Source organism: Larus michahellis, chromosome 1 (assembly GCF_964199755.1).
Source record: "Larus michahellis chromosome 1, bLarMic1.1, whole genome shotgun sequence".
NCBI classification, from domain to species: Eukaryota; Metazoa; Chordata; class Aves; order Charadriiformes; family Laridae; genus Larus; species Larus michahellis.
This window is the reverse complement of record NC_133896.1, coordinates 152,662,403-152,682,894: the sequence shown is the minus strand read 5'-3', so window position 1 is coordinate 152,682,894 and position 20,492 is coordinate 152,662,403.

Genomic DNA, 20,492 nt, shown 5'->3' with positions numbered 1-20,492 from the left:
AGTGTATTGTGTTTATGTGGCAAGACTTGAGGGGGTGCAGGAGTGGCTTCTGTGAGAAGACTGCCCAGGGAAGTGGCTGAGGCACCACCCCCAGCGGTATTTAAAAGACAGGTAAACATAGTGCTTAGCAATATGGTTTAGTGCTGGGTTTTGTCAGTGATAGGTTGATGGTTGGACTAGATGATCTGAAAGGTCCCTTCCAACCTAGGCCATTCTATGATTCTAAGACACCGCGAGCTTCCCCCATGTTGGAGAGAGCCAGTTGCAGCTGGCTCCAGAGAGACCCACCACTGGCCAAAGCTGAGTCCATCAGCGCACCTCTGCGATAACATATTTAAGAAAGGGTAAAAACTGCTGCACAACAACTGTGAGAGAGGAGTGAGACAACGTGAGAGAAACAACCGTGCAGACACCAAGGTCAGTGAAGAAGGAGGGGGAGGAGGTGCTTCAGGTGCCAGAGCAGAAGTTGCCCTGCAGCCCATGGAGAAGACCATGGTAATGCAGGTTGTTGCCCTGCAGCCGATGGAGAACCATGGTGGAGCAGACATACACAGTGGAGCAGGTGGGTGTGCCCTGAAAGAAGCTGTTGCCCATGGCAAGTCCATGCTGAAGCAGGCTCCTGGCAGGAACTGAGGCCATGGAGAGGAGCCCATGCAGAAGCAGATTTTCCAGCAGGTTCTGTGGCCTGTGGGGGACCCACACTAGAGCAGCCTGTTCCTGAAGGCTGCACCCCATGGAAAGGACCCACACTGCAGCAATTCGTGAAGAACTGTAGCCCATGGGAAGAGCCCATGATGGAAAAGTTTGTGAAGGACTGTCTCCCGTGGGAGGGACCTCACACTGCAGCAAGGGAACAGCGTGAGGAGGAAGGAGCAGCGGAAACAAAACGTTATGAACTGATCACAACACCCATTCCCCATCCCCCTGCACTGCTCGGGGGAAGGATGTAGAAGAGTTGGGAGTGAAGTCAAGCCTGGGAAGAAGGGAGGGGTAGGAGGAAGGTGGTTTTAGTTTGGTTTGATTTCTCACTACCATACTCTGTTATTAATTGGCAAGAAATTAATTTCCCCAAATTGAGTCTGACTTGCCCTTGACAGTAATTGATCTCCTTGTGCTTATCTCAACCCATGAACTATTCATAGTATTTCCTCCCCCTGTCTTGTTGAGGAGGGGAAGTGATAGAGCAGCTTGGTGGGCACCTGGCAGCCAGCCAAAGTCAACTGTCATGGCAGGGTGCCACAGAACAGTAGGTGAGGATGTCCACGTGGACATAAAAAGATTAATAAGAATTTAAGTCTTACAAAGCCATCAGTACTTTCAGCGTACTCCTCTTTCTCCTTCATCCCACCAAGGCAGAGCTATTGAGTTTTCAGCTCCACTACAGCTGCCACTAAAGTTCAGATGCTGCAAAAATGGAGGTAAGAATACCTTGAAGGAAGCAATTGGCTAAAGTAACAATAATTATATCTGCCCTTTTTAATGTGTCTGGCATGTACTTACCTTTGGGTTGCACATTGATGTGCTACTTGGGAAGTTATTTGATCACCAGCAGTTTATAAAAGATCTTAACAATGATAGTTATGTAGTCCGGCTAAGGACAATATTGAAACAAAAATCTTGACACCAACCCCAAAGCCTTTGTATCTTAAAACCAGATTCCCGTTCTAAAGCAGTTCTCAATTTCTCTGCTCCATGCCTTGCCCCAAAAGGAAAGCAGCTGCGCCACCATCCCACAGAGGCTGGATTCAGACAGCCAGAATGAAAACAACAGCAGCTGTTCTGAATGTCACCGGGCCGCCAGCAAGATCCCCAGGGGGAAGACCACAAAGCCCACCAGAGAGAGGATCGGTACAGTACATCTGTTGCTCTTATGGAAATAAAAATACTCCACTGAGTCTCCAGGATCTTCCATTCCCACAGGTGGTCCTGTCCTTGGGTACCAGAATGCCGTACAGTACAGAGATGAGAGTGAGTCTGAGCAGGCAAGTATCTTTGGGCAAGGAACCTATCCAAAGTTTATCCACAAAAGAAAAGACTAATAAACCAGCCCTCCTGTGTCCAATTAACTTCAGGGCACAGAAAAGATGTGCATAAGTGAAATTTTCCAAATTTGAAGTCAAAGACCGTTAGATCCAAGAGGTCATTCCTTGGTGCAACAGCATAGACTAATACCAGAAGCCCCAGGCCCTTACAGCCAACCGTCCTCTCGGAGTGCACGGGAAGCTAACCTCCTGTGCAGCACCCGCTCTATTTCCCATTACTGTGGAAACAGAAGATTATTCAGCACATTGTTGTTATTCCTATCTGACCTCTTGACTAAGAATGAGGAGTTTTTTCTACATGATTTCTTAGGAAGACACTTCTACAAATACACGGCATTCTGGAAATCATCACTTGGATGCGAAAGACACAGTTCTTACTAATTTACACAACTAAAATGAATTTGGATCCTCTGGAAAGTCATTGAAGATAATTTGTTGACAAAGGATGTTGTTCATAATGACTTTTTACTAAATAGTCTTGTTTTTTCCTTAATGTATGTGAATTACTGGAATTTAATGTTTTACTGATAAAAGAGGGTCATGACTTACTGACAGCATGCAGGAGCAGAGCTTTAGTTGTAAAAATTATTTATATTTTTGATAATGCCACTATTTAAGAAAATGTCTGGGTTTTTAGAAGAACATTTTTCTGATAATTATCTCGTATTTTCTATCAGATCTGGCTACAACTTGGAGCTTGCACTCCCTGAAGGTTTAAAATATTTTGGAAAGAAAAACAAGGCTTCTCATGAAAACTAGAACTTCCGAACTTTTCCTATGGAAAGGAAATGTCACCCAACCTATTTTTGCTAGAATAAAAAAATCATCATTTTTGTTAGTTTTTGTTACAGTTGAAGAAGCCAGATGCCCAGACCCCAAGGAGTCCCCTGCTAAAGTTCAGAAATCCTTAAAACGCCCAACCCTTAGACCTTAGAGCACTTGTAAAACCAGAGGGGCGAGGGCTAGAGAATGAAAACCTTCTGTGGCCCTGGCTCCCAGCAGACAGTTACGTGAAAACGAGGAGAGAGTATGTCAGCAATCGGGCTGTTTATTGTAGAACTGCATATAACCAGTTTGGCCAGGGACAAGAAATTTTGGGAACACAGAGAGTTTCCTGTCTCTGTAAGCTTTAGAGATACCAAATGGCATGCATCGTTCCTTCCAGCAATTATTACCTGAGGTTTCAGGCTTGTTTCTTTCACTATGAAAATATAAACTCAACACAACCTTTTTTTCTCTCCCTTCACTAAGCAAAACTCCTCTGTTTATGGAAAACCTTCTTGCAGCTCTCCATGTGATTTCTTGCAAGTCTTCTTGGGAGATGAGCTGTTCCAAGAACCAAGCTGCTTTTCCTGTCAATCTAAAATGAGATATTTGTTCACATCTGTGGTCACCATGCCTACTCGCCCTGCATAACATAGACTTGGTGTATCAAATGCTCACCTTTCTATTGTCCCCCAGGGTCAAATGCCTCATTTCTGTAGGATTCTACGTGGAAAACAACCTGTATGTAACTATGGCCTGTTGCAAACCCATGCAGGTCTTCACCAGGGCTATTTCACAGACTTGAGAGGTCATTGTGCACAACAATTTGGCCTGCCAGGTGCCAATAAGAAGCACCAGCTTCTGGGAAGATTTAGGAGAAACCCTGCCCCATCTGCTTTCCCTGTAGGATGTAAGTGATATAATACAGGCAACCCACTACTATGCAGAAATTCAGTGCTGAATGGTGGAGTTTCTTCACACTAGGCAAACATTTTCTAAAGCCATTTATTCTTTTGATTTTGGGTCCATGTATGACTTTTGGGAGGCAGCTCTCTGAAGCAGTGGAGCACAAGCTCCCCCAGAGCCCCTGTGAGTTTAATCCACAATTAATCAATGCCTACACTAGAAATGTGAGTCCTCAGCATGGATTCAGCCAGAAATGGAGGTCAGTTCATGTCTGTTTTTTTTTTACCCAAAAGTATTTGATTAGAAACCTCTCTGTTCCACCTCGTTTCCATGGCCAGCAGCAGAACTTGCACAGTCTCCTAGCAGCTTCTGAGGAACTCGGTGCCTTCAAGAGCTGCAGGTTTCAAGCTCTCCTGCCTGATTGCTCTCAGAGCCCGTGACCACAGGCCAAACTTTTCCTAGGCTTATGTTCCTAGACAGCTAACAGCCTGCAGAAGCAAGCTTGTCCAAGACCTCCCACATTAGCAGTGAAGGGCATGCTCTGCATTGTACGACATGAGGAGGTACATCCCTCTGTCATCCTCTCACCATATCACAGCCTCACACGCTGGAGCCCAACAGCTGTACTAACTACCTGTGGCTCCCAGACACACCAGTCCACGACTGAGGCTCTAGGACAGGACCCAAATGTTGGAAGTTTCCTAGATCCTGTGAAAGTAATTGAAACCCAAGGGCCACTCTGTCAGTCAGCTCTGTAGCAGAATGATTGCTTTTGGACAATGGATAAATTTTCATGGTTTACTTGGTTTGCTATTGTTAGCCACTGATCTACATAAAGAAATATTCTTGGAGAAATAATCTTACCAACACATTGAAAGGGATCGGCTTTCACTACCTGGGAAGGACATCTTGGAATCATTTTGGATTTTCTTTGAAAACAGCCAACGTTCAGCAGCTATCAAGAGGGCAAACAGATTGTGAGGAGTTATTAGCAAAAGAAGATAACAAAACAGGAAATGTTATTACACTGATGCAACATATCCTTATCTTGAGCAGCATATGTCATTCTGATTGCCAGTGACAAAAAGGATATAATAGCGCGAAAAAAGTTACTAAAAAGAGCAGTAAGGATATAAGAGGTACAGAGGGCTTTTGCTGCAAGGATAAGCCAGATTGACTGGCAATCTGCAGCTGAGAAAAGGGAGGACTTTCAGCACGAGGAAAAATTACACAGGGAACAATTTTTCAGTACCTCTTATGATAAAAGAAATAGGGAAAGGATCAGGCACGTGAAGTGCCACACGAAGTTGTCAAAAGTAGATGCATAGTTGGGTTCGAAAGGCATGACTCGAATTTCAGGAGGAGAGATAGATTGATCACCATTGAAGATGCTGGAAAAGCTACTTTAAACTAAGGGTGTCCATCCCACATGATTGACAGGGTTCATCGTCCTCTCCTTTGCCTGTTTTTGATGGCCTGTGCTTTTGGTTAGCAACAGAATAAAGACCTGGGGACAGGGGGTGGGGGAGATTGTGTGAGCTGGTATGATAGTTGTTATTTTCTTACATTAATAGGGAAACAGAAGAAACACAAAAATGAAGGGAGGTAACTCTTATTTGAGTTTAAACTCCTTTTTTTCCATTGCCAGGGAAATGACACTTTAGTGTCAAAGATAAACCATATTCCACCTCCTTTATCTTTACAAAAAAGCAGTTGAAACAAGTAGGCCTAAAAGAAGAAAAATTCAAGGATGCTTAGTTCTTATTACCTAATGTGGACCTGTTGGTATCTCTCAGGGTAAATAAAGATCCCTAATGCAGAAGTAGAAGTAAGTAATAAAAATGATAAAAAATTATTAAAATTGCATATAAGTTCAGTGAATATCTGTCCTGCAAAGACTGACAAATCAAGCCCTCAACGTGCTCTTGATTCCACAGAGTCAGCGTGCACTGTGCACCAGGCTCCCAAGCAAGTGCCAGCCACCCTGCATGGTTCATTCGGATAATTGCATGTGAGGGACTGCTACAGCCCGTGTGCAGATTATTGATTAGCTCAGTCATGATCTTGAGGCTCTTGTGCCTTAAACGAATTGTCTGGCACCCTCAGGTGACATTACATATGCGCACACTATGTAACACGCTACTCATAGTCTATGTCGCTGAGCGGAGGATGCTCCCTGGCCAACTCCATATTGCCTCAGCATCCTCAGTGCAGGCACGTCCACACTGCTGGGGGTGTCATAGGACAGGTAGGTGACATGGAGATGACACGCTGCACATCCAGACAGTAATAAGATTTGCTATTTTCTTACTTTAAAGAAGTTGCAGACTGGCAGGAGACTTCTTTCCTGGTATTCATTTCCAATATCCAGGAAAAAAGTTATTTTTATCTGCAGTCGCCGTGGAGACCAGCTTCAGTGCAGGTAAGGCCTCACTGGGGAAGGGGATCGCGGCAGATAAGGCCGGCAAAGGGCTCTTTCGAGGGCTCTTGTAGCCAGGAAAGGCGGCTAGCTCGTGCCGGAACCGGCAGCTCGGGGGCGGCTGCTGACGCGGCGGGGGCGGAGTCAGCGTCACACGCGGCAGCTCTAAACGGGCGGTCCCGGAGCGCGCCCAGCACGCGGGCAGCCTGTGTGGGCCACCCGGGGCGGCGCCGCAGTGCGAGCGAACGGACAAGGAGCAGCATTTCGCACGGTGGGTCACTGGAAGCCTTGAGTCTAAGCTAAGCAGAAGCTGGGCAACCACAAGCAGAGGAACACCGGCGTGCAAGGGCACCGGCTCAGGGCGCGAGGGAAGCGGACAGCAGAGATCCTCCATCTCCCGGTACGAGAAGAGAACATGGCCGCAAAACAGTCAAAAGCTGCTGCGAGGAAGAACGTGGGAACTCAGACTGAGCTCCTCTGCAAGCATGTGGCTGTGCAGGTCCTGGGCTGTAATGAATGCCTGAGTCTGGCACTGCTCCCACAGGGTTCCAGAGACACTGTGTGCATACGGTGCGATCAAGTAAATGATCTGCTCAGGAAGGTGGTTGAACTGAAGGAAGAGGTAGAAAGGTTAAGAAGTAACCTATGAAAGAAGTAATCTATGAAATAGATTGGTGGAGCCATACCCTGAGGCAAAGGCAGCAGGAAGAGGCTCTATCAGAAGTGGATGACCCACTTCCCTCCTGTCACCAGGCAGAAGGAGAGGACTCAAGGGATAAGGGGGAGTGGAGTCAGATCCCTCCTCGGAGAGGTAAGCAAAACCTCTCACGGCCCCCCTCACCATCCCAACTGCCCTTACGTAATAGGTATGAGGCTCTGGAAATTGAGGACCAGGCGATTGAGGATGGAGAAGCTGATCCATCCAGTGAAATGCACAGTGCTCGTCACTCACCCCCACGCCTCAGGACGTCCTCAACAAAGAAAGAAAGAAGGGTTATTGTAGTAGGTGACTCCCTTCTGAGAGGAACGGAGGGCCCTATCTGTAGACCGGACCCATCCTACAGGGAAGTCAGCTGCCTCCCTGGGGCCAGAATTAAGGACATACGGAGGAAACTCCCTTCCCTGGTCCAGTCATCAGATTACTATCCGCTACTGATATTTCAGGTAGGCAGTGACGAAGTAGGTACCAGAAGTCTGAGGGCAATGAAGAATGACTTTAGGGCCCTGGGACGGCTGGTTAAGGGATCGGGAGCACAAATAGTGTTCTCCTCTATCCCATCATTTGCAGGGGTAGACGAGGGGATAAATAGGAGGAGCCAGCAAATTAACTCCTGGCTCCGTGACTGGTGCGTCCGGCAGGACTTTGGCTTTTTTGAACATGGGCTGATCTACAGGAAACCAGGCATGCTGGCATCAGGCGGGGGAAGCCTAACCCGAAGGGGAAGAAAGAGACTGGGACAAGAATTAGCAGGGCTTATTCATAAGGCTTTAAACTAGGTTTGATGGGGGATGGGGACGAAACCAGGATCACAAAAGTGGTGCCTGGGAGCAACATAGCAGTGCTCATGGGTATAAGTGATAGCAAGGTCTTGCAGCCTGTCTCAGCGATGGTGGGGGATAGTGAATTGTGTGGCAGCATAGACACAAGGAGTAGTGATAATTTGGTAACTACAGTAGTGTCCGAGAATGATCAGGTGCAAATCAGGGCCTGTCCCCCCAAGAAAGTGGCAGGACAATTAACCCAACTGAAGTGCATCTACACTAATGCACGCAGCATGGGGAATAAGCAGGACGAGCTGGAGGCCATCGTGCAGCAGGGAAGCTATGATGTGGTTGCCATCACAAACGTGGTGGGAAGACACACACAAGTGGAGTGCTGTAATTGATGGCTACCAGCTTTTCAGAAGAGATAGGCAAGGGACGAGAGGTGGTGGGGTGGCCCTCTATGTTAGGGGCGGTTTTGAATGTCTAGAACTCAACAGTGTGAATGACAGTGTTGAGTGTGTATGGATAAAAATTAAGGGGAAGGCCAACAAGGCAGATATCATGATGGGAGTTTGTTATAGACCCCCTAATCAGGATGTAGAAACCGATGAAGTATTCTATAAGTGGCTGGCAGAGGTCTCGCGATCATCTGCCCTTGTTCTTCTGGGGGATTTCAACTTCCCAGATGTCTGCTGGGAATACTACACAGCAGAGAGGGAACAGTCCCGGAGGTTCCTGGAGTGTGTGGAAGACAACTTCCTAACACAGCTGGTGAAGGAACCAACTAGGGGAAGTGCCCTACTGGACCTACTGTTTGTTAACAGAGAAGGTCTTGTGGGGGATGTAAAGGTTGGAGGTCGTCTTGGGCACAGTGACCATGAAATGGTAGAATTTTCAATTCTTGATGAAGCAAGGCGGGGAGCCAGCAGAACTGCCACCTTGGATTTCCGAAGGGCAGACCTTAACCTGTTTAGGAGCATGGTTGAGAGTGTTCCCTTGGGAGGCAGTTTTGAAGAGCAAAGGTGCCCAGGAAGGCTGGTCATACTTCAAGCAGGTGCTCTTAGAAGCACAGGAGAAGGCCATCCCCATGTCCCGAAAGACAAGCCGACAGGGAAGAAGGCCAGCCTGGCTAAATAGAGAGCTTTGGCTGGACCTCAGGAAAAAAAGGAAGGCTTACATTCTCTGGAAAAGGGGGTTGGCAACTTATGAGGATTATCAAGATATAACAAAGCTATGCAGGGGGAAGATTAGAAGGGCCAAAGCTCAATCAGAACTCAGCTTGGCCACTGCAGTTAAAGACAACAAGAAGAGATTTTTCCAGTATATCAACAGAAAAGGGAAGACTAGGGAAAATATAGGTCCACTGATGAATGAGACGGGTGCCCTAGTGGTGGAAGACACAGAGAAGGCAGAGTTACTGAATGCCTTCTTTTCTTTGGTCTTCACTGATAAAGCCGTCCCTCACGAATCCCATACCCTGGAGGCAAGGGGGAAGGTCGGGAGAGAGGAAGACTTTCCCTTAGTTGAGGAGGACCGGGTCAGAGACCACTTGGCCAAGCTGGACATTCATAAGTCCATGGGCCCTGACGGGATGCACCCGCGAGTGCTGAGAGAGCTGGCAGATGTTATCGCTAGACCGCTCTCCATTGTCTTTGCAAGGTCATGGGGAACAGGAGAGGTGCCTGAGGACTGGAGGAAGGCTGACATCACTCCAATCTTCAAAAAAGGCAAGAAGGAGGACCCAGGGAACTACAGACTGGTTAGTCTCACCTCTGTCCCTGGGAAGGTAATGGAGCGACTCATTCTGGATGTCGTCTCCAAACACGTAGAGGAACAGGAAGTTATTGGAAGTGGTCAACATGGATTTACCAAGGGCAAATCATGCCTGACCAATCTGATAGCTTTCTATGATGTTATAACGGGTTGGCTGGATGAGGGGAGAGCCGTAGATGTCATCTACCTTGACCTTAGCAAGGCTTTTGACACTGTCTCCCATAACATCCTCATTAGGAAGCTGAGGAAGTATGGGCTAGATGAGGTGACAGTGAGGTGGATCGAGAGCTGGCTGAGTGACAGAACTCAGAGGGTTGTGATCAGCGGCACAGAGTCCAGTTGGAGGCCTGTAAACAGTGGTGTCCCTCAGGGGTCAATACTTGGTCGAATTTTGTTCAATATATTCATTAATGACCTAGATGAGGGGACAGAGTGTATCCTCAGCAAGTTTGCTGATGATACCAAGCTGGGAGGGGTGGCCGACACTCCAGAGGGCCGTGCTGCCGTGGACAGGCTGGAGAGCTGGGCAGAGAAGAACCTAATGAGGTTCAACAAAAGCAAGTGTAAGGTCCTGCACCTGGGGAGGAAGAATGCTAAGCACCAGTATAGGTTAGGGGCGGACATGCTGGGAAGCAGCAGCTCTGAGGAGAAGGACCTGGGGGTCCTAGTAGACAACAAATTATCCATGAGCCAGCAGTGTGCCCTTGTCGCCAAGAAGGCCAGTGGCATCCTGGGCTGCATAGGGAAGAGTGTGGCCAGTAGGTCGAGGGAGGTCATCCTCCCCCTCTACTCTGCACTGGTGAGGCCACAACTGGAGTATTGTGTCCAGTTTTGGGCTCCCCAGTTCAAGAGGGACAGGGAACTACTGGAGCGAGTCCAGCGAAGGGCAACCAAGATGATTATGGGACTGGAGCATCTCCCTTATGAGGAAAGGCTGAAAGAGCTGGGACTCTTTAGCCTGGAGAAGAGAAGGTTGAGGGGGGACCTGATTAATGTTTACAAGTATCTAAAGGGTGGGTTTAAGGAGGACGGAGCCAGGCTCTTTTCAATCGTTCCCAGTGACAGGACGAGGGGCAATGGGCACAAGCTAGAACATAGGAAGTTCCGTTCAAATACACGGAAAAACTTCTTTACAGTGAGGGTGGCAGAGCACTGGAACAGGCTGCCCAGGGAGGTTGTGGAGTCCCCTTCTCTGGAGATTTTCAAGACCTGCCTGGATGCAGCCCTGAGAGATGTGCTTTAGGCAATCCTGCTCTAGCAGGGGAGTTGGACTAGATGATCTCTAGCGGTCCCTTCCAACTCTGAAGATTCCGTGATTATAAAGGATAGAGTCAGTTTGCTGTTCCCAAAGGCCATGCAAGCCCAGACAACATAGACATGTCCACAAATTGTTTATCATTCAGGCTCCAACTGTCATGTATTTCTAGCTAAATATTGCTTGAATTGAGACTTAGAAAATAGGACTGACTCACACATCAGGAAAAAATCGCATCTATACGATGTCCAGCACTGCCTGAACTCATTCAAAGTCTCTTCTGTGCTTAAGACAGGCATGCTACACACTCAGAACCCATCCTCTGGAAAGGACAAGGATTTCTCTCCAATGTAAAATCATTTACAGCTCAGACCGAGAACAATCCACAGTGCCCAGACAAGGCTTTCAGTCAGAAGACTTATCCAGAAACACGAAGACCCAGCTTCTAAGATCTGTAGAGGCTTCTACATCACAGGAAGAGCCCTTCACCCTGCCCACTGAAACTGGGATGCTACATGTTGGGGTTTATAAATTGTGGGGAAGACAGAGAACAGCCAAAAGTGAATTTGACTCAAGCCATGTGGGGGGTGGACATTAATAAGAAATTTGTATTCTGAGGCTCTGACTCCTCTTAAGTGGGTTGCCTCCCTCACATTTGCTTTCAACATGCAAAACTGCTCTAGCAGGTACAAATTGGTCCAGGTACCTCAGAAGAAGCAGAAAGTGTCCTAGGAGGAGTTGAAAGAGCATGTTCTCCTTCAGGGCAAGAGAGGTCACCAGTTTCCCGATGACTGCTCTGATTACAAGGCTAGTATGAGAATGAAGAAATGAGCGGGGGCGCACCATGCATTCAGATTTTTTGTATCATCAGAGCTGTTTCTGCTTCGTTAGCACCTATTCTCAGAAAACAGATAGCCAGCTTACATCATGACTGGGGGTGGAAGTAAGCATTTCCTATTAGTTCTATCTACAGTCAATGGCAAGGGTCAAGAGTAGCCAATTTAGGGAGCAGAACTCCCTCTGAAGGTGTTCAGGTCCTCACCTTCTGCCACTAACCAGAAAGGCATATTAGATTGACCCTTTCCCTTTGTTGGGGTGTGAGTCTAAATTCAGGCAAAGGCATTGCCCATAGACAGATTTCTAGCTCTGCAGGATATCACAGAAATAATGCTATGTTCATGCAAATTAGTTTATCCTAGTTTTCTGAATGAGAGTGCTTGTGTGGAGAGCTCTTTCTACAGACTTTCCTCCTGTTGCTATCACAAAACTTATTGATACTGCAAAGCCAGCGTAAAGTTTCTATCAGTCAGGTTGATTTTCTGCCCCAGCAAAACCTCAGGTCAGATCTGACCTTTGTGTAGCCACAGAGTCTGAATTTTAAGACGTCAGTAGAAATGGCAGTCTACCATACAAAATAAAACCAGAAAATTAGTTTAATCTCTCTCCACATCACTAGCAAGAGCAGACTTTTTCTATGAATTCATATGCTAAAGATCGAAAGACAGTTTAAAAGTAGTCATAAGTAGAACAGCAACTCTGTGGCTGATAAGCCAATGAAGGAAACATATATGTAAAGCAATTTGTACGTTACATACTCTTTGAAAAATAGTTGTGAGACACTAAAGTCCTTGAGTTATTCTGTTCAGTGTGTTGTCTTTCTGGAGTAGTTTATTATGGAGTTTCAGAAAATACTGAATTACACTGCAAGAATGTGTCTGATGAGAAAATCTAAATCAAAGAAAAATTCATTCGTTGTAAACACTTAAAATCTAGATGGAAACTACCTACACTTAGCAAAAAAAATAGAAAATTAACAAGATTGTGGCGTGTTTTCCAGCATATTCATCACAATAGAAGATTAGCATATCAACCCAGCATAACAGCACACATCTCAACTACATTTTCAAGAAATAGTATGAGGAAAGCAAGGACACATCCCGGATCTGCAGATTTCAGAAGAAATTTTAAATGCACAACTAAGTATTGTAACCAATGTTACTATAACCCCTTCTAGCCAGCATGAAGAGGACTGAGATTACTTGCAAAAAAACTCTGAGATTGTACACTTCAGTGGGCATACCTTTCGGTTATGTTTCCTTTCAGTTAATCAGTCAACCAATCAATTAGCTTCCCACCTGTAACCATTTTTCCATCGACTTCACCTCTAACTCCTTACTGTAAATTCCATTTGCCAGTAAATATTTCGTATGTTCCACCTAAAGTGGATATGAGTAATTCCGATTAATTTTTTTCCCTTTTTGTTGTTGCTCTTTTGAGCTGGAGAACAGCAAGCCTAGAATGGAAATCCTACCATTAAATAGCATCTGCACATCATTGTTATGGACAATTCCACCTACCATCATAGCTGAAAAGGTGGAATTTAAGGAACTTGTAAGTAGTATTTGTCATAACTATTCAGAGGCTCGTATGGTCTCTAGGAGAAGTTCAATTCCAAATACACTGTTATAACTGCGTTTAGGTCTAGTCCTTGCATCTCCTTGCACCATGCCAACAGAAAAGTCTGTGAGGTTACAGGTACGGGGGTTTACTACCTCTTATTTTTTCTGTATTATTACTTCCTCCTTTGTTTTCTGTTTAGTCATTCGAGTCAAACAATGTCTGGAAAGAAAGAGCTAACCTCTTAAGACTGAAATTCTGGGTAAATTAATGAGAAGGAAGAAACACCCAGAAGTTTCCATCAAAATGTAATATCCAATAGGAAGCAGTAAAAGTATCCCCTGCATCAAAACAAAATAAATATTTATGTTCCAAAGATTAAGACAATAGAATAGTGATGACAAAAGAAGTAGAACCTGCTCTAGCAAAATGTCTCCAGGTGGTTTTCACGAACATAGTCCCTTCAGATGGTCCATTAAAGTTTGAAAAGACACAGAATATGGCGACAAACAATGGAAATACCATATCTTGAACCAACAAACAGCTCGTTGGGGTTACTGAAATCGTGGCAAAATCACAAATCCACAGAAGGATAAAAAGCAACTCTGGAGCCTGTTGAAGCAACATAATGGACAATGACAGCAAACTTTGCTGATATGAAGAAACAGGCAGTGATAGACAAAAGTAGACAACAATGATGAATTTCAAAGAGTCTATAATTCAGACAAGAAGATTCCTTGCAAGACTTGCCATTTATGGAATTAAACCATCAATAAATGACATGAAAAAAAGACGTGAAGGAATGTTTGTCAAGAGCAGTGGTAGCAAATTTTGATGGAATAGCTCCATCCTTGTACTGCTTTTATAGTTCAGGTCATAGAAACATGACAACAGCTGTGCTGGTTCAGACCATCTAGCTCAGTACTTCTTCTTAGTAAGGACTACTAAGAAAAATAAAGAGGAAGATCACATCCAACATACACCATAACTCCAACTCAGTGTTCTCCTAGCCCCCAATTGCTCTCAGCACCAGGAATTTCCTGAGCCTGTTATGTTTTGTCTGTTTATTCACCTCCTATTGCATCTCTCTTCCAAGTCTGGTCTCTCCAGGAACCCGTGTCGTCTTCCTACTTCCGCAGTGTCCTCTGGCAAGGAGTTACACAGGGCTTCTATCTCTTTCATGAAGATCCATCATCTTTTTCTCTTTAATGTGCTGGATAGACAGTGCTGAGATTGTGCTGAAGCTCGATAAAGGAATAGGTACAAACAGAAGAAAAGTTGTATCGGTTCCAGAAAACATCCCTCATCAGAAGCTGGTGTCTCAGACTATGCTGCTTACTGTGGGATACAACCTTTTTCACTCAGCCCCCTGACCTGAACTGAAGTCCATCAGATGAAACACATATAGAAAAAAAATCCTTAAAACCCAAATATGTGGCCAGAGAAGAGAGACGTTATCTCAGTGTGTTCCTGGCATAGTACTGCAATCTACAGTGGGGGCTACAAAGGACCATACGTGAGTGCTGGGAACAGTACAGCCACCAGAACACAGACCATCAAACAGCAGCTTAACCCTACCAAGGCTGTGCTTTAGGAGCAATGCTTCTCATGCCATTCCAGTTATCTGCCCTTGCCTTCCCTGCCTCTCCTGTGCCAGAAAAAAAAGTATTTTGTGTTCCTAGATGGCAGACAGTTCAGAAAACAGATCTACCTAGGAAAAAAGATGGCTAAGAGGAACAACAAAAGCAGTTATTTTTCAGCTGGTTTGGTTCTTGAGCAGGTTTCACACACTAGCAGCTGTGCTGGCACAATAGAAAGGGCAGCCTTGGAGCGGGTGTGGGCAGACAGAGGGATCAGGACAGTCCAAACTAGTGAGGACAGCGAATAACCACCTGTCAGACCATGCCAGAAGAATACCTAAGTGTCACAGCTCTCCTGATACCCAGCTGCACTAGATGGCAGCACCAGCATGATGCCTGAAGACATTTCTCCAGTAACTTCGTGTTGCATGAGTGTGCAAACCAAGAACAAATGAAGAATGCTGTTTTCTTCAAGGTAAAAGTTGTCTGTTTTAATACCTCCCAGGGTCTAAAAATACCATAATATACAAAAACCTCTATTATTCTTCTACCTTTATTATTCTTCCGGGGGAGGATGTGGTTAATTGTGTTATGCTATAACAACAGAGCAACTTAGCATTATTATATATGAATGGAAATAAGCTCTGCTTTGTGTGGTTTTCAAGGCTTACAGAACAGCGTTTGCATTCTGACACTTCACCCTGGGGACTGACTTTCCCACCAATAGCAACAGACTTTGCAGGAAGCACAAACACCTTTTTCACACTCAAGAGAGAAGGTCAACAGCCTGCCTGCATCTGAATATTTGCTGAGTAAGCATGATAAAAGCATCTCACTGTAAATACACAACTTTATTTGACACCGATTGCTACATGCCAAAAAATACTGGAGCAACACAGGCCAAACAAGCTACACAAAACCCAGCAGGTTTCACATGGGTTTTTGTTTGTTGCTGCAGAGGGGAAAAGGAAGCAAAATACTAAAGAAACATCAGGGTTCAGACACCAGAATGTTTTCCTGATCCCAGGGCTTCAGGGGAGTTCATATTTCACATCTTGAGTGCTGGAGATAAAGTCCATGCAGTCTGAATTAGCCATGGCCCAGCAGCTGCAAATGTGCACAGCTCCCTGCTGATGTTTGTAGGCAAACAGGCAGGAGACAACAGCACATTGAGAGCTTAGAGCACCTCAAGATCTCCAGGACTGCTTATATGATGGTGTCACTTGCTTTTGTTCAACCGCCACTCTGTTCTGAAACTTGCAACACTAAAACACCCTAGCTAGGCTTAGCTAACAGCTAGTGGGAACAAAACCCATCAGCCTGCCAGCACAAGGTGTCTCTACAACCAGCAGTATAGCTTGGTAAGGCCAGATAAAGCAAGATGGGAGAGGCTTCATGTAGGAGCCTCTGGTCTATAGGAAGGGCTGGTTTTTAGGGGCCTGCCTGCTCTTGGCTCCATTCCTTGGTCTTGAGGGAGTGCGTGAGGAAGCGTTAAGGATAGCAGGCCCAGAGTCAGACCTGAGACACTGCATGAGCAGCATACAGGATGGTCACGGCACAGAAGTGGCACGGCCATGGGAGCCAAGCTGGCTTGAGCTGACAGCAACAAGAGGTGCAGCTAGAGCCGGCACCCTTGGGAGGCTGTCCATGCAGGTGCAGCACCAGAGCAAGGGTGGCTTCAGCTTGGACACCCACCTGAACCCTCAGAAATGCCACCCTTTTCCCACAATGACAGAGCATCCTGCCAGAAGCTGGAGCACACTGAGGTTGGGCAGCGAGGTGAGAAGGTAGCAGCGACATACCCAGATGCTTCAGCAATTGGAAAGTCATCCCAGAGGCTTAGGGCAGCTGTTGAGGCATCAGTCAGATTTTCAGCAGCTCCTTTCACCGCTGTTGAAGACAGAACGCCTGGCTCAGTCAGCTGCTGGCCTGATTCTGCAGAGTGTTTCTTGTGCTCTTATCCAGTGTTTGTTGTTCCTCTTTTTTCCCAGCAGCCATCATAAGTAAACCGGGTCCTTTGGCTGCGAGACAACTCTTGGCTTGAGGAAGTGGTCAGCTGGAGCTATTGCAGCCAGCACGGCTCCCTCCAGCCCTTACAAGCCCCTGGCTGGAGAAACAGGCGGAGTCACAGCATCTGTAACCAAACTTCATCGCATGTCAAAAGCCTTGTTTTCCTCCCTGAGGCATTTAGGATCACCTGTAGGTGGGTACATCCTACTCTCTGTTATGAAATACAGGTGCAGGCTTTCAGTGTAGGTCAAAAATAACTGCTTCCACAGCTCCCCTTAAAAGCTCTGTACTTGCTGCTTGAAAATACTTTGCTGACAACAAACCAGGAGCCTTTAGGGGAATAAAAAAAAAAGTCTGCTCTGCATCTAAGGCAAGGGAATTTCCACAACATCAGGTCTTGTGAGAGGAACGTGGTGATCCAGGAGGTGGCCTCACTCAGGAAATCAAAAGATCATCAGGCTGATTGGAATTATCTTCAAAGAGAAAAGACAAGAGCAGTGAAATATGCCCATAGTAAGAAAATTTGTGATTAGAGAGAGGCACATACAGAGATAAAATGGCACTTTGCTGCTTCACATGTCCCAAAAGTAGCTCAAAATACGACATGTGATCCTAATCAGTAATTATGTAGGGTGCTGCTGGCTTTATTCTTCCTCACCTCCTCCCTTCTTCTCCCCCAGGCCAGGCCACAAAGACTTTATAATACTGCCAGGTCTAGGTCAATTTGTCTAAACACTTACAAAGCATTACAAGGACTTTTTTTTTTTTTCAATTAGCCCCTGAGATGGTATTTGGCTGCCAAAGAAGAAGTCATAGTTATTTTTAAAATAGCATGTTTTCTTTTGCAAAAAATGCACTTTGATTTAAACCCCATTATGATATGGCCAAGAATTCTCATTTTATTTCCTATGAAAGACCTCCTCATACTATCCACCAGGACCCTAATCTGTAAATGGAAGTAGCCACTACCCTGTATTATTCACATCCTTAAGAGAAATGTATGTAATCACTCCCTTATCAAGTGCTCTATCCCAATTCCAGCTAGGACCTGTTGTAAGTCACAAGTGCAGACATATGACTGAGGTGGTTGGTTTTTTTGTGAGAAGCAGCTGTGTGCCACCCAAGCATGAGGTGAGCAAGAGGCAGCCTCTTTTGGTGGGTTTCAAGGAAGAGAGAGATAGACTGGAGAAACAAGTGCACGGCCTGAATTCCAGATTCCTGAAGCCCCACCAAACCCACTGAGCCCCTCTCCCAGCCTCCCCCAGCATACCAGTGACTGTTCATAGCCTTCCCATAGCTGGAGCAGAAACTTTCAGCTTTGGCAGCACTGTTCATTTGAGGTCCACGCAAAGCATGCCTGAGGTCGAATTTGGACCCTTGAGTCATCAGATGACCTTCATGTATCTTAATGCATATACTACTATAACACTTTAAGAATTGCCATCTGAGTGCTCGCTACAAAATCGAACTACTACTGAGAGATCCTCAAATTGATGGCAGCATTATGAACCACATTAATAGTAATATTATTAATATAATATTAAAAATAATATTATTAAGACTGGCATTAATAAAAATACAAAATTTTTCTCCACAGAGATTTTGGCAAAGGTTTTAGATAGGCTTTGAAGCCACCCAGTCACTTCCATTTTGGAAACTCTCTTCAACTTACAAATCATATGGCTGTAGATCAATTAAAAAATAAAATAACATAAGGGGAAAAAAAAAAAAAAAAGGCTACGTACCAGGAAGGAAAAGAGGGTTTGCAAGGTCCCTTGGCGCCTGGGCACACCACCCAGGGCAAGGATTGGGGACCGATCATTTCAGGTAGCAGAGACACTGACTGTGAAATTGGCCTCTCAAATCATCAAAGTCAGGGAGAACTGCCAGTGCTTCCTGCTCCTAGGAATGTTGTGACGTTCAGTTTCGGATGGTCTTCATGACACACCTCACTGCTCTTCTCTGATGGCAGCCCTGAGGCAATTCTTCTTCAAGGACTCCAGGACTACTGTCCATCTGCAGACTGGAGTCCTACAAACACTTCACATCCCAGCCTCCAAGATTTTCTCACCATATGACCATTGGATCCATTTGTTCACAGCTCAATGGGCTAGGTAGTTAAATTAGGCACAAATTCTCCATATATCACCATGTTAAGTAAGCTGTAGGACTGCCAGTTGCCTGGGGACCACACAGTTGGTAATGGTCCTCCAGCCATCACGCACAGTGGATCTGCTGGAATGCAGATCCCAGATGAAGTGGTCTCTCTGTTCATAATCTCTTTCTTAGAATAACCAATTGGAAGGGTTGCTCAACACAAAGCAGTCAGATCTAATTGACGTATGCTGGAAGCCAATAAAGAAACACAGCTCTACAGAGGACACTCCTCCCCATTTTCCAATTAATTCTGAGGCACTCAATTAACAGATGTACAGACTCAAAGGACAAAAATATCATTTTCCACTAAATTCCCTGCTAGTGCCTACAAAGGATGGGGAAAACACTAAAAAAATAATTACAGTATAATTCAGAACAGCAATCGTCAGAATATCTTCTTCTTTTGACTCCCTCTTGGTGGTTTGGATTGGTGGGTTTTTTTGGTGTTGTGGCTTGTCATTATTAGCAACAGAACTTCGTTATGATTTTATGTAAACAGAGTGGCTTTTTTTAAGTGGGGAGAGCTTCAGCCTCAGGCATCACTAGGTGGAGGCGTTGCACAGCACAAGGCCGGTGCGGCTCCCTGCTGCAGGGATTTGGGATCCCCCACAGCCCCTTCCTATAGCAGATGTTGCTACTCCCTCACCAAGCCTCGCCCTGGGACCCCTGATTTTTTCCCATCCTCAATTGTCTGCTCCCTTGGACGTGATCCTTTCCTCAATAAGAAGCCAGTTCACCTCCTAATTTAGGTACCCAACTAACTACATGGCCCAAGCCTCCACAAAAGTCAAACATGCCAAAGTTAGAGGTTTTTAGAAAATGACAGCAGACGGTGCTGGCACATCTTTGGCTCATTTAAATACATACATGCACCCAGCCATCCAGATCTAGGCTGAGGAGACATATTTTTATGAAAAACTTGGCTTTTCTTGCAAAAGTCGGCATGTGGTCTATTCTCTTCAGTCTCTAAGGAGAATCAAGCCCCTTTTACTCTAAAAATACAGGAATCGGAGCCAGATATCAAGCAGAACCAGATGTCACGACCCAGAAGAGAGCGTACACAGATGGTAGGGGGACATATGGCACACAAGTTCTTTCCCACTGTGAGTGTCCCTGTCAAGACAGCTCTTTAGCTTTTTCACTATTTGTTCCTGTAGACAATATGTAGGGGAGTTAACTGCCAATTTTTTTTCTGTTTTAAAGGGACAGATGAATCTTATTTTTTGTAACTCCCAAACACCCTGCTTATTTGCCATTTCAGAAGTGGGAGAATTCATAACCTCCTTTACCTGTCTGTACCTTCTTTGCTCCTATAAAGATGCATTTGTTCTGCCACTTCTCCTATGCTTCAGTTGAAATCATGTGGTTGTGGCACACCTTACCCAGAAAACACAGACCTAGTTGATACGATCTGAATGTGCTTCCCTAGGAGCAAGAGGTAGAAGAGTAGATAGCTCAGATTTCTTTCCAAATCCAAATGCTTGTGCAAGTCATCCACTTCCATAGCACAGAAGAAAAAATTAGTAATCCATATTTGAAAAAATAGAAAACAAACAAACAGTGTGGGTATTCAAAACAATGTGCTCAAAGAGAGAAAAAATATCTTCTTAAGGACTTGAATGTGGCCCTTTCAATCTCTCAGGTCATTTGTATATATTAGAATCATAGAATGGCCTAGGTTGGAAGGGACCTTTCAGATCATC